The sequence below is a fragment of the Nerophis ophidion genome, linkage group LG09, assembly GCF_033978795.1.
Source record: "Nerophis ophidion isolate RoL-2023_Sa linkage group LG09, RoL_Noph_v1.0, whole genome shotgun sequence".
NCBI classification, from domain to species: domain Eukaryota; kingdom Metazoa; phylum Chordata; class Actinopteri; order Syngnathiformes; family Syngnathidae; genus Nerophis; species Nerophis ophidion.
This window is the reverse complement of record NC_084619.1, coordinates 70,015,890-70,030,852: the sequence shown is the minus strand read 5'-3', so window position 1 is coordinate 70,030,852 and position 14,963 is coordinate 70,015,890. Positions and strand designations below refer to the sequence as shown.

At 45.6% G+C, this 14,963-nt stretch overlaps 1 protein-coding gene across 1 annotated transcript in view; it reads right to left on the bottom strand.

Annotated features, from left to right (window-relative positions):
• agt (angiotensinogen) overlaps positions 1 to 14,963 on the bottom strand; it is a 94,374-nt gene that overhangs the window by 64,643 nt on the left and 14,768 nt on the right. Inside the window, exon 2 of the mRNA XM_061911681.1 lies at positions 1,037 to 1,196. The gene's annotated coding sequence lies outside the window, so the exon portion shown is untranslated. The remainder of the gene's footprint in view (positions 1 to 1,036; positions 1,197 to 14,963) is intronic.

Below are 14,963 nucleotides of genomic sequence, written 5' to 3'. Positions count from 1 at the left end.
GACATTTATATACATATATGTATATATTTTGATACATACACGCAAACACACACACATTTATATACACAGTACAAACATATATTTATATAGGTAGATAAAGATACATACATACATACATACATATATGTAATATATACATACACAAATATACACATTTACATTTTACATTTATATACACACACATGTATGTTTGTGTAATGTATATATATATTATATATGTATATATAAATATATATATATACACACATTACATAAAATGTATATACATATACACACAGCATATAGATGTAAATATACACACACATTACATATAATGTATATACACATATGTATACATATATATTATACATACATATAAATACACTCACATTTTATAAATATACACATAATAAGTATATATATATATATATATATATATATATATATATACACACACACTTTATATATATCTATAAACACATTACATATGTGCATACATTATATATACACACTAATATATATATATATATATATATATATATATATATACACACACAGACACATATAGATATATATTTTTATACACACATCAATGTGTGTGTGTATAAATTGAACTTTCCATTTATACTGTAGAGCTCTAAATTCGGTTAAAGACATAAGTTCAAATATATTCATTTATTTACTTTCTATATTCTGGAACCCAATCTTAAAAAGGTACCGGAACTTTTAAAAACACATAAATGCATACATAAAAATGACTAAATTCATTCTTTCCTTTTTTTTTTTTAAGTAGATGAAACATTTCAAGAAGTGACGTTTAGAAGGTTAAAGGAGTTCCTAAACCATCGATCTAACGGCGCTTCAAAGAACATATTGATTTTCTCCCCCTGATAAACGTCCGCAAAGATGTTCTTTTTGCCAAAGTAGGACTTTAGCCTTTGAGATGAGCAAACACGAGAGGACATGGCCTTGGTCTTCCAGCCGAACACACACGACGCCACAATGAAGAACATTATCAGACAGAAGCAGGCGAGTGTGGTGGTGAGTTAGTTCTTACCGTGCCTTGGTGCTGCAGAATGAAGACCCGCTCGCTGCCCTCCCGGACTTTAAAGCTGCCGGTTACTGATTAACAGCCGGGACTCGGGCCTCGCTGATCAATGCTTCTGACGGACTCCCCCAGTGTCCCCCCGATTCTTGTTGACTCTAGCAGGCACATCCTGAAAAGGTGGGTGGGGGCGTCCACAATAGGAAGGGTGAGTGGGAGGGTCCTTTCAGTGAAACCTTGCACAGATGTTTACTTGTGATGTGGGAAGACTGTCCTCAACTCTGGACTAAACAAACATGAATCACTAAAGCAAACTTTCAGCTTGTTTTTCTTTAAAATCGTGTCACATTTGAAAGAAACACACATCTACTTCCTGCTAGTCACACACTGCTGTGGGACAGCATTACACAAGTCAAGTGGAAGATGTAGCATGATGCCACATTTGAAAGAAACACACATCTACTTCCTGCTAGTCACACACTGCTGTGGGACAGCATTACATAAGTCAAGTGGAAGATGTAGCATGATGCCACATTTGAAAGAAACACACATCTACTTCCTGCTAGTCACACACTGCTGTGGGACAGCATTACACAAGTCAAGTGGAAGATGTAGCATGATGCCACATTTGAAAGAAACACACATCTACTTCCTGCTAGTCACACACTGCTGTGGGACAGCATTACACAAGTCAAGTGGAAGATGTAGCATGATGCCACATTTGAAAGAAACACACATCTACTTCCTGCTAGTCACACACTGCTGTGGGACAGCATTACACAAGGCAAGTGGAAGATGTAGCATGATGCCACATTTGAAAGAAACACACATCTACTTCCTGCTAGTCACACACTGCTGTGGGACAGCATTACACAAGTCAAGTGGAAGATGTAGCATGATGCCACATTTGAAACAAACACACATCTACTTCCTGCTAGTCACACACTGCTGTGGGACAACATTACACAAGTCAAGTGGAAGATGTAGCATGATGCCACATTTGAAACAAACACACATCTACTTCCTGCTAGTCACACGCTGCTGTGGGACAGCATTACACAAGTCATGTGGAAGATGTAGCATGATGCCACATTTGAAAGAAACACACATCTACTTCCTGCTAGTCACACACTGCTGTGGGACAGCATTACACAAGTCAAGTGGAAGATGTAGCATGATGCCACATTTGAAAGAAACACACATCTGCTTCCTGCTAGTCACACACTGCTGTGGGACAGCATTACACAAGTCAAGTGGAAGATGTAGCACGATGCCACATTTGAAAGAAACACACATCTACTTCCTGCTAGTCACACACTGCTGTGGGACAGCATTACACAAGTCAAGTGGAAGATGTAGCATGATGCCACATTTGAAAGAAACACACATCTACTTCCTGCTAGTCACACACTGCTGTGGGACCGCATTACACAAGTAAAGTGGAAGATGTAGCATGATGCCACATTTGAAAGAAACACACATCCACTTCCTGCAAATCACACACTGCTGTGGGACAGCATTACACAAGTCAAGTGGAAGATGTAGCATGATGCCACATTTGAAAGAAACACACATCTACTTCCTGCTAGTCACACACTGCTGTGGGACAGCATTACACAAGTGAAGTGGAAGATGTAGCATGATGCCACATTTGAAAGAAACACACATCTACTTCCTGCTAGTCACACACTGCTGTGGGACAGCATTACACACGTCAAGTGGAAGATGTAGCATGATGCCACATTTGAAAGAAACACACATCTACTTCCTGCTAGTCACACACTGCTGTGGGACAGCATTACACAAGTCAAGTGGAAGATGTAGCATGATGCCACATTTGAAAGAAACACACATCTACTTCCTGCTAGTCACACACTGCTGTGGGACAGCATTACACAAGTCAAGTGGAAGATGTAGCATGATGCCACATTTGAAAGAAACACACATCTACTTCCTGCTGGTCACACACTGCTGTGGGACAGCATTACTACACAAGTCAAGTGGAAGATGTAGCATGATGCCACATTTGAAAGAAACACACATCTACTTCCTGCTAGTCACACACTGCTGTGGGACAGCATTACTACACAAGTCAAGTGGAAGATGTAGCATGATGCCACATTTGAAAGAAACACACATCTACTTCCTGCTAGTCACACACTGCTGTGGGACAGCATTACATAAGTCAAGTGGAAGATGTAGCATGATGCCACATTTGAAAGAAACACACATCTACTTCCTGCTAGTCACACACTGCTGTGAGACAGCATTACACAAGTCAAGTGGAAGATGTAGCATGATGCCACATTTGAAAGAAACACACAATTATCACTTTTGACATCAACTTCCTACTACAACCTGATGGTCACACACTGCTGTGGGACAGCATTACACAAGTCAAGTGGAAGATGTAGCATGATGCCACATTTGAAAGAAACACATCTACTTCCTGCTAGTCACACGCTGCTGTGGGACAGCATTACACAAGTCAAGTGGAAGATGTAGCATGATGCCACATTTGAAAGAAACACACATCTACTTCCTGCTAGTCACACACTGCTGTGGGACGGCATTACACAAGTCAAGTGGAAGATGTAGCATGATGCCACATTTGAAAGAAACACACATCTACTTCCTGCTAGTCACACACTGCTGTGGGACAGCATTACACAAGTCAAGTGGAAGATGTAGCATGATGCCACATTTGAAAGAAACACACATCTACTTCCTGCTAGTCACACACTGCTGTGGGACAGCATTACTACATAAGTCAAGTGGAAGATGTAGCATGATGCCACATTTGAAAGAAACACACATCTACTTCCTGCTAGTCACACACTGCTGTGGGACAGCATAACACAAGTCAAGTGGAAGATGTAGCATGATGCCACATTTGAAAGAAACACACATCTACTTCCTGCTAGTCACACACTGCTGTGGGACAGCATTACACAAGGCAAGTGGAAGATGTAGCATGATGCCACATTTGAAAGAAACACACATCTACTTCCTGCTAGTCACACACTGCTGTGGGACAGCATTACACAAGTCAAGTGGAAGATGTAGCATGATGCCACATTTGAAAGAAACACACATCTACTTCCTGCTGGTCACACACTGCTGTGGGACAGCATTACTCAAGTCAAGTGGAAGATGTAGCATGATGCCACATTTTAAAGAAACACACATCTACTTCCTGCTAGTCACACACTGCTGTGGGACAGCATTACACAAGTCAAGTGGAAGATGTAGCATGATGCCACATTTGAAAGAAACACACATCTGCTTCCTGCTAGTCACACACTGCTGTGGGACAGCATTACACAAGTCAAGTGGAAGATGTAGCATGATGCCACATTTGAAAGAAACACACATCTACTTCCTGCTGGTCACACACTGCTGTGGGACAGCATTACTCAAGTCAAGTGGAAGATGTAGCATGATGCCACATTTTAAAGAAACACACATCTACTTCCTGCTAGTCACACACTGCTGTGGGACAGCATTACACAAGTCAAGTGGAAGATGTAGCATGATGCCACATTTGAAAGAAACACACATCTGCTTCCTGCTAGCCACACACTGCTGTGGGACAGCATTACACAAGTCAAGTGGAAGATGTAGCATGATGCCACATTTGAAAGAAACACACATCTACTTCCTGCTAGTCACACACTGCTGTGGGACCGCATTACACAAGTCAAGTGGAAGATGTAGCATGATGCCACATTTGAAAGAAACACACATCAACTTCCTGCAAGTCACACACTGCTGTGGGACAGCATTACACAAGGCAAGTGGAAGATGTAGCATGATGCCACATTTGAAAGAAACACACATCTACTTCCTGCTAGTCACACACTGCTGTGGGACAGCATTACACAAGTCAAGTGGAAGATGTAGCATGATGCCACATTTGAAAGAAACACACATCTACTTCCTGCTGGTCACACACTGCTGTGGGACAGCATTACTCAAGTCAAGTGGAAGATGTAGCATGATGCCACATTTTAAAGAAACACACATCTACTTCCTGCTAGTCACACACTGCTGTGGGACAGCATTACACAAGTCAAGTGGAAGATGTAGCATGATGCCACATTTGAAAGAAACACACATCTGCTTCCTGCTAGTCACACACTGCTGTGGGACAGCATTACACAAGTCAAGTGGAAGATGTAGCATGATGCCACATTTGAAAGAAACACACATCTACTTCCTGCTGGTCACACACTGCTGTGGGACAGCATTACTCAAGTCAAGTGGAAGATGTAGCATGATGCCACATTTTAAAGAAACACACATCTACTTCCTGCTAGTCACACACTGCTGTGGGACAGCATTACACAAGTCAAGTGGAAGATGTAGCATGATGCCACATTTGAAAGAAACACACATCTGCTTCCTGCTAGCCACACACTGCTGTGGGACAGCATTACACAAGTCAAGTGGAAGATGTAGCATGATGCCACATTTGAAAGAAACACACATCTACTTCCTGCTAGTCACACACTGCTGTGGGACCGCATTACACAAGTCAAGTGGAAGATGTAGCATGATGCCACATTTGAAAGAAACACACATCAACTTCCTGCAAGTCACACACTGCTGTGGGACAGCATTACACAAGTCAAGTGGAAGATGTAGCATGATGCCACATTTGAAAGAAACACACATCTACTTCCTGCTAGTCACACACTGCTGTGGGACAGCATTACACAAGTGAAGTGGAAGATGTAGCATGATGCCACATTTGAAAGAAACACACATCTACTTCCTGCTAGTCACACACTGCTGTGGGATAACATTACACAAGTCAAGTGGAAGATGTAGCATGATGCCCCATTTGAAAGAAACACACATTTACTTCCTGCTAGTCACACACTGCTGTGGGACAGCATTACACAAGTCAAGTGGAAGATGTAGCATGATGCCACATTTGAAAGAAACACACAATTAGCACTTTTAACATAAACTTCCTGCTACATCCTGCTGGTCACACACTGCTGTGGGACAGCATTACACAAGTATAGTGGAAGCTGTAGCATGATGCCACATTTGAAAGAAACACACAATTAGCACTTTTGACATCAACTTCCTGCTAGATCCTGCTGGTCACACACTGCTGTGGGACAGCATTACACAAGTCAAGTGGAAGATGTAGCATGAGACCACATTTGAAAGAAACACACAATTAGCGCTTTTAACACCAACTTTCTGCTAGCTGTTGCGAGTCACACACTGCTGTGGGACAGCATTACTTCAGTCGTGTAGAAGTTGTAGCATGATGCCATTTTTTGAAAGCGACATGCAATGAATACTTTTAACATCAACTTCCTTCTAGCTCCTGCCAATCACACACTGTTGTGGGACAGAAGGCCTTGCGCCAGTTAAGTAGAAGTTGTAGAATGATGCCAGAGTTGAATGCTCGATGCAATTAACATTTTTAACAGAAACTTCCTGCTATTTCACTGCTGTGGAACGTCATGTAGAAGTTGTACCACCATGCCCCGTTTGGAAGCAACATGTAATTAACATAAACTTCCTGTTACCTACTGCTGGTCACACACCGCTGTGGGACAGCATTACTCAAGTCAAGTGGAAGATGTAGCATGATGCCACATTTGAAAGAAACACATAATTAGCACTTTGAACGGCAACTTCCTGCTCAATCCTGCTGGTCACACACTGTGTGGGACAGCATTACATAAGTCATGTAAAAGTTATAGCATGACGCAACAGTTGGAAGCAACAAGCAATGAATACTTTTAAAACCAACTTACTGCTAGCTCTTGCAAGTCACACACTGCTGTGGGACAGCATTACACAAGTCAAGTGGAAGATGTAGCATGATGCCACATTTGAAAGAAACACACAATTAGCACTTTTAACATCAACTTCCTGCTAGCGCCTGCTGGTCACACACTGCTGTGGGACATCATTACTTCAGTCATGTAGAGGTTGTAGCATGATGCCACATTTGAAAGAAACACACAATTAGCGCTTTCAACAGCAACTTCCTGCTGGTCACACACTGCTGTGGGACAGCATTACACAAGTCAAGTGGAAGATGTAGCAGGATGCCACATTTGAAAGAAACACACAATTAGCACTTTTAACAGCAACTTCCTGCTGGTCACACACTGTTGTGGGACAGCATTACTCAAGTCAAGTGGAAGATGTAGCATGATGCCACATTTGAAAGAAAACACACGATTAGCACTTTTAACAGCAACTTCCTGCTGGTCATACACTGCTGTGGGACATCATTACAAAAGTCATGTAGACGTGGTATGATGCCACATTTGAAAGAAACACATATGTGTTCTTAACAGCAACTTCCTGCTACATCCTGCTGGTCACACACCGCTGTGGGACATCATTACACAAGTCATGTAGAAGTTGTAGTATGATGCCACATTTGGAAGCGAAATGCAATGATTACTTTTAACACGTACTTTCTGCTGGATTTTGCGAGTCGAGTCGCACACTGCTGTGGGAGAGCATTACTTCAGTCGTGTAGAAGTTGTAGCAAGATGCCACATGTGGAAGCGACATGCAATGAATACTTTTAACATCAACTTCCTTCTAGCTCCTGCTGGTCACACACTGTTGTGGGACAGAAGGCTTTATGCCTGTCCCTGGGAGCCCATTTTGAAAAATTCCCAGCGCCAACACTGACTTGTTTTCTTCAGCAAGATGTTTTTCTTCAGATTGATTAAAATGTGAGATGTTAAAAAAAATAGGCAAAACAACGAGAAAATATGATTTGCCAAGCGCACGAAAGTAATTTGGCAAATCAATTTGCTCATCATAAGTAATAACCTTGATTTGAGATGTCATCTTGCTTATTTTGTGCAGTGTGCTCTTCACACACTGCTGTGGGACGACATCCGGGCCTTCTCAAGTTCTCCAACATTGTTGCGGTGCTTCCTCTGGCATGAAAAACGTGACCAAGTGGACAACATGGCCAAGTGGACAACATGACCAAGTGGACAACATGACCAAGTGGACAAGACGGCCAAGTGGACAACATGACCAAGTGGACAACATGACCAAGTGGACAAGACGGCCAAGTGGACAACATGACCAAGTGGACAACATGACCAAGTGGACAACATGACCAAGTGGACAAGACGGCCAAGTGGACAACATGACCAAGTGGACCAGACGGCCAAGTGGACAACATGACCAAGTGGACAAGACGGCCAAGTGGACAAAATGACCAAGTGGACCAGACGGCCAAGTGGACAACATGACCAAGTGGACAAGACGGCCAAGTGGACAACATGACCAAGTGGACAACATGACCGAGTGGACAAGACGGCCAAGTGGACAACATGACCGAGTGGACAAGACAGCCAAGTGGACAACATGACCAAGTGGACAACATGGCCAAGTGAACAAGACGGCCAAGTGGACAACATGACCAAGTGGACAACATGACCAAGTGGACAAGACGGTCAAGTGGACAACATGACCAAGTGGACAACATGACCAAGTGGACAACATGACCAAGTGGACAAGACGGCCAAGTGGACAACATGGCCAAGTGGACAACATGACCAAGTGGACAACATGGCCAAGTGGACAAGACGGCCAAGTGGACAACATTGCCAAGTGGACAAGACGGCCAAGTGGACAACATGACCAAGTGGACAAGACGGCCAAGTGGACAACATGACCAAGTGGACAAGACGGCCAAGTGGACAACATGACCAAGTGGACAAGACGGCCAAGTGGACAACATGACCAAGTGGACAACATGGCCAAGTGGACAAGACGGCCAAGTGGACAACATGACCAAGTGGACAAGACGGCCAAGTGGACAACATGGCCAAGTGGGCAACATGGCCAAGTGGGCAAGACGGCCAAGTGGACAAGACGGCCAAGTGGACAACATGACCAAGTGGACAAGACGGCCGAGTGGACAAAATGGCCGAGTGGACAACATGGCCGAGTGGACAACATGACCAAGTGGACAAGACGGCCAAGTGGACAACATGACCAAGTGGACAACATGGCCAAGTGGACAACATGACCAAGTGGACAACATGACCAAGTGGACAAGACGGCCAAGTGGACAACATGACCAAGTGGACAACATGGCCAAGTGGACAACATGGCCAAGTGGACAAGACGGCCAAGTGGACAACATGACCAAGTGGACAACATGGCCAAGTGGACAACATGGCCAAGTGGACAACATGGCCAAGTGGACAAGACGGCCAAGAGGAAAACATGACCAAGTGGACAAGACGGCCAAGTGGACAACATGACCAAGTGGACAAGACGGCCAAGTGGACAACATGGCCAAGTGGGCAACATGGCCAAGTGGGCAAGACGGCCAAGTGGACAAGACGGCCAAGTGGACAACATGACCAAGTGGACAAGACGGCCAAGTGGACAACATGACCAAGTGGACAACATGACCGAGTGGACAAGACGGCCAAGTGGACAACATGACCGAGTGGACAAGACAGCCAAGTGGACAACATGACCAAGTGGACAACATGGCCAAGTGAACAAGACGGCCAAGTGGACAACATGACCAAGTGGACAACATGACCAAGTGGACAAGACGGTCAAGTGGACAACATGACCAAGTGGACAACATGACCAAGTGGACAACATGACCAAGTGGACAAGACGGCCAAGTGGACAACATTGCCAAGTGGACAAGACGGCCAAGTGGACAAGACGGCCAAGTGGACAACATGACCAAGTGGACAACATGACCAAGTGGACAACATGGCCAAGTGGACAAGACGGCCAAGTGGACAACATTGCCAAGTGGACAAGACGGCCAAGTGGACAAGACGGCCAAGTGGACAACATGACCAAGTGGACAACATGACCAAGTGGACAAGACGGCCAAGTGGACAACATGACCAAGTGGACAAGACGGCCAAGTGGACAACATGACCAAGTGGACAACATGGCCAAGTGGACAAGACGGCCAAGTGGACAACATGACCAAGTGGACAAGACGGCCAAGTGGACAAGACGGCCAAGTGGACAACATGACCAAGTGGACAACATGACCAAGTGGACAAGACGGCCAAGTGGACAACATGACCAAGTGGACAAGACGGCCAAGTGGACAACATGACCAAGTGGACAACATGGCCAAGTGGACAAGACGGCCAAGTGGACAACATGGCCAAGTGGGCAACATGGCCAAGTGGACAACATGACCAAGTGGACAACATGGCCAAGTGGACAACATGACCAAGTGGACAACATGACCAAGTGGACAAGACGGCCAAGTGGACAACATGACCAAGTGGACAACATGGCCAAGTGGACAACATGGCCAAGTGGACAACATGGCCAAGTGGACAAGACGGCCAAGTGGACAACATGACCAAGTGGACAACATGGCCAAGTGGACAACATGGCCAAGTGGACAACATGGCCAAGTGGACAAGACGGCCAAGTGGACAACATGGCCAAGTGGACAACATGACCAAGTGGACAACATGGCCAAGTGGACAACATGGCCAAGTGGACAACATGGCCAAGTGGACAAGACGGCCAAGAGGAAAACATGACCAAGTGGACAACATGGCCAAGTGGACAAGACGGCCAAGTGGACAACATGGCCAAGTGGGCAACATGGCCAAGTGGGCAAGACGGCCAAGTGGACAAGACGGCCAAGTGGACAACATGGCCAAGTGGGCAACATGGCCAAGTGGGCAAGACGGCCAAGTGGACAAGACGGCCGAGTGGACAAAACGGCCGAGTGGACAACATGGCCGAGTGGACAACATGACCAAGTGGACAAGACGGCCAAGTGGACAACATGACCAAGTGGACAACATGGCCAAGTGGACAAGACGGCCAAGTGGACAACATGACCAAGTGGACAACATGACCAAGTGGACAAGACGGCCAAGTGGACAACATGACCAAGTGGACAACATGACCAAGTGGACAAGACGGCCAAGTGGACAACATGACCAAGTGGACAACATGGCCAAGTGGACAACATGGCCAAGTGGACAACATGGCCAAGTGGACAACATGGCCAAGTGGACAACATGGCCAAGTGGACAACATGACCAAGTGGACAACATGGCCAAGTGGACAACATGGCCAAGTGGACAACATGGCCAAGTGGACAACATGGCCAAGTGGACAACATGGCCAAGTGGACAACATGGCCAAGTGGACAACATGGCCAAGTGGACAAGACGGCCAAGAGGAAAACATGACCAAGTGGACAACATGGCCAAGTGGACAACATGGCCAAGTGGACAACATGACCAAGTGGACAAGACGGCCCAGTGGACAAACGGCCAAGTGGACAACATGACCAAGTGGACAACATGACCAAGTGGACAACATGACCAAGTGGACAAGACGGCCAAGTGGACAAGACGGCCAACAAGTGGACAACATGGCCAAGTGGACAACATGGCCGAGTGGACAACATGGCCAAGTGGACAAGACGGCCAAGTGGACAACATGACCAAGTGGAGAACATGGCCAAGTGGACAACATGGCCAAGTGGACAACATGACCAAGTGGACAACATGACCAAGTGGACAACATGACCAAGTGGACAAGACGGCCAAGTGGACAAGACGGCCAACAAGTGGACAACATGGCCAAGTGGACAACATGGCCGAGTGGACAACATGGCCAAGTGAACAAGACGGCCAAGTGGACAACATGACCAAGTGGAGAACATGGCCAAGTCGACAACATGGCCAAGTGGACAACATGGCCAAGTGGACAACATGACCAAGTGGACAAGATGACCAAGTGGACAACATGACCAAGTGGACAACATGACCAAGTGGACAACATGACCAAGTGGACAACATGACCAAGTGGACAACATGACCAAGTGGGACCACAGGTTGCTTGGAGGTCAGGTGACTCCATTAGGTTCTCCTCCCAGGTCCAGGGACAAGTGTGCAGGTGTAACAGGATGACAGGTGTAATAAAGTGCTGGGAACCCAGCAAATGGGCTGCAAAAGTGATTTATTAGCTGCTCCAACATTAGTATTTTATTGTGTGATTGTTTTATGGGACAAGTCCAACAAAGTAAGCCTAATAAAGTCCAGCTGCAGCTCCTCCTAAATTCATGAGTTAAAGAGTGAAACAAATACTGGGACACTTAAACACGTCCTCTTTAATACTTGCAGTACATTCCAAAACATATTGGTAATAACTGTAATAAGTCGTCTTGTTAATTTGCATAAAAAAAGACATCAATTTGTTATCTGCGTAAATATAAAAGATGTAGTTTTAAAACTGAAGAAAGATAAGGAAGACTTCTATAAAGAAGTTATCGATGCTTTTGATCAGAAGGAGCTGCGCATGGACTTCATTTATAAGTAAAGGTAAGACCATAATAACGTTTTTTTTAATTAAATGTGCTTTACATCACACTCAAATTTATAAGCACAGGCCTAAATTTACCGCATGCCTTTGGTAAGTGGTAAATTTAGGCGGAGTGAGAAGAGGTTTTAAAATAATTAGCGCCCTGGCGGCAATTCTAGGGAATACGGTATTTGTCTAAGAGGCTCTCTTTATAGTGAAACGCGTATTTAGAAGGTCGTAAACATGTTTTTTTTACACTCTAGCAATGAAAATGTTCCATTTATGATGAACAATTTCTTCTTTGCAGTAATGTATTTATTACAGCCATGACTGAAACCGATTAACAATCATAAACAAGTGATAAGTTATTGAATATAAAAAATATTTAGTAATAATACGAACAAATAAAACAACCTAATTTAGAACCTGAATTGAAATTAAATTAAATTCAATTAATTAAATACAATTAGTTGACAAGCGGTAGAAATGGATGGATGGATAATCATATATTACCAATTGAACATGATAATTTATCCATCCATCCATTTCTACCGCTTATTCCCTTCGGGGTCGCGGGGGGGCGCTAGTGCCTCTCTCAGCTACAATCGAGCAGAGGGCGGGGTACACCCTGGACAAGTCGCCACCTCATTGCAGGGCTAGTGACAGATTACTACTACTGAAAACTACTACTGTAATTTATACCCATCCATCCATCCATTTTCTACCGCTTATTCCCTTCGGGGTCGCGGGGGGAGGGGGGGGGGGGCACTAGTGCCTCTCTCAGCTACAATCGAGCGGAGGGCGGGGTACACCCTGGACAAGTCGCCTCCTCATTGCAGGGCTAGTGACAGATTACTACTACTGAAAACTACTACTGTAATTTATACCCATCCATCCATCCATTTTCTACCGCTTATTCCCTTCGGGGTTGCGGGGGGGGGGCACTAGTGCCTCTCTCAGCTACAATCGAGCGGATGGCGGGGTACACCCTGGACAAGTCGCCACCTCATTGCAGGGCTAGTGACAGATTACTACTACTGAAAACTACTACTGTAATTTATACCCATCCATCCATCCATTTTCTACCGCTTATTCCCTTCGGGGTCGCGGGGGGGGGGGGCACTAGTGCCTCTCTCAGCTACAATCGAGCGGAGGGCGGGGTACACCCCGGACAAGTCGCCACCTCATTGCAGGGCTAGTGACAGATTACTACTACTGAAAACTACTACTGTAATTTATACCCATCCATCCATCCATTTTCTACCGCTTATTCCCTTCGGGGTCGCGGGGGGGGGGCACTAGTGCCTCTCTCAGCTACAATCGAGCGGAGGGCGGGGTACACCCTGGACAAGTCGCCTCCTCATTGCAGGGCTAGTGACAGATTACTACTACTGTAATTTATACCCATCCATCCATCCATTTTCTACCGCTTATTCCCTTCGGGGTTGCGGGGGGGGGGCACTAGTGCCTCTCTCAGCTACAATCGAGCGGATGGCGGGGTACACCCTGGACAAGTCGCCACCTCATTGCAGGGCTAGTGACAGATTACTACTACTGAAAACTACTACTGTAATTTATACCCATCCATCCATCCATTTTCTACCGCTTATTCCCTTCGGGGTCGCGGGGGGGGGCACTAGTGCCTCTCTCAGCTACAATCGAGCGGAGGGCGGGGTACACCCTGGACAAGTCGCCACCTCATTGCAGGGCTAGTGACAGATTACTACTACTGAAAACTACTACTGTAATTTATACCCATCCATCCATCCATTTTCTACCGCTTATTCCCTTCAGGGTCGCGGGGGGGGCGGCGCTAGTGCCTCTCTCAGCTACAATCGAGCGGAGGGCGGGGTACACCCTGGACAAGTCGCCACTCATTGCAGGGCTAGTGACAGATTACTACTACTGTAATTTATACCCATCCATTTTCTACCGCTTATTCCCTTCGGGGTCGCGGGGGGGGGGCACTAGTGCCTCTCTCAGCTACAATCGAGCGGAGGGCGGGGTACACCCTGGACAAGTCGCCACCTCATTGCAGGGCTAGTGACAGATTACTACTACTGAATACTACTACTGTAATTTATACCCATCCATTTTCTACCGCTTATTCCCTTTCGGGGTCGCGGGGGGCGCTGGCGCCTATCTCAGCTACAATCGGGCGGAAGGCGGGGTACACCCTGGACAAGTCGCCATTAATACAACAATAATATTAATACAATTAACTAGGTAATTCATTAAGTCAAATAAACAAATTCATAAATAATTACAGTCAGATAGCAGTACTTGTCTACCCCATTAAATAATTTCATCTTAAACCTAAACAATTAGAAAAAGGTCATGAAAAATGTTCCATCCATCCATGTTCTTCTGTGGGTTCGCGGGGGCAGCAGCCTAAGCAGAGAAGCCCAGACTTTCCTCTCCCCGGCCACTTCATCCAGCTCCTCCCGGGGGATCCCGAGGCGTTCCCAGGCCAGCCAGGAGAACCCCCCCTTTGCCCACATCTGAGGTCCTCTCCAAGGTTTCTCATAGTCAGCATTGTCACTGGCGTCCCACTGGATGTGAATTCTCCCTGCCCACTGGGTGTGAGTTTTCCTTGCCCTTTTGT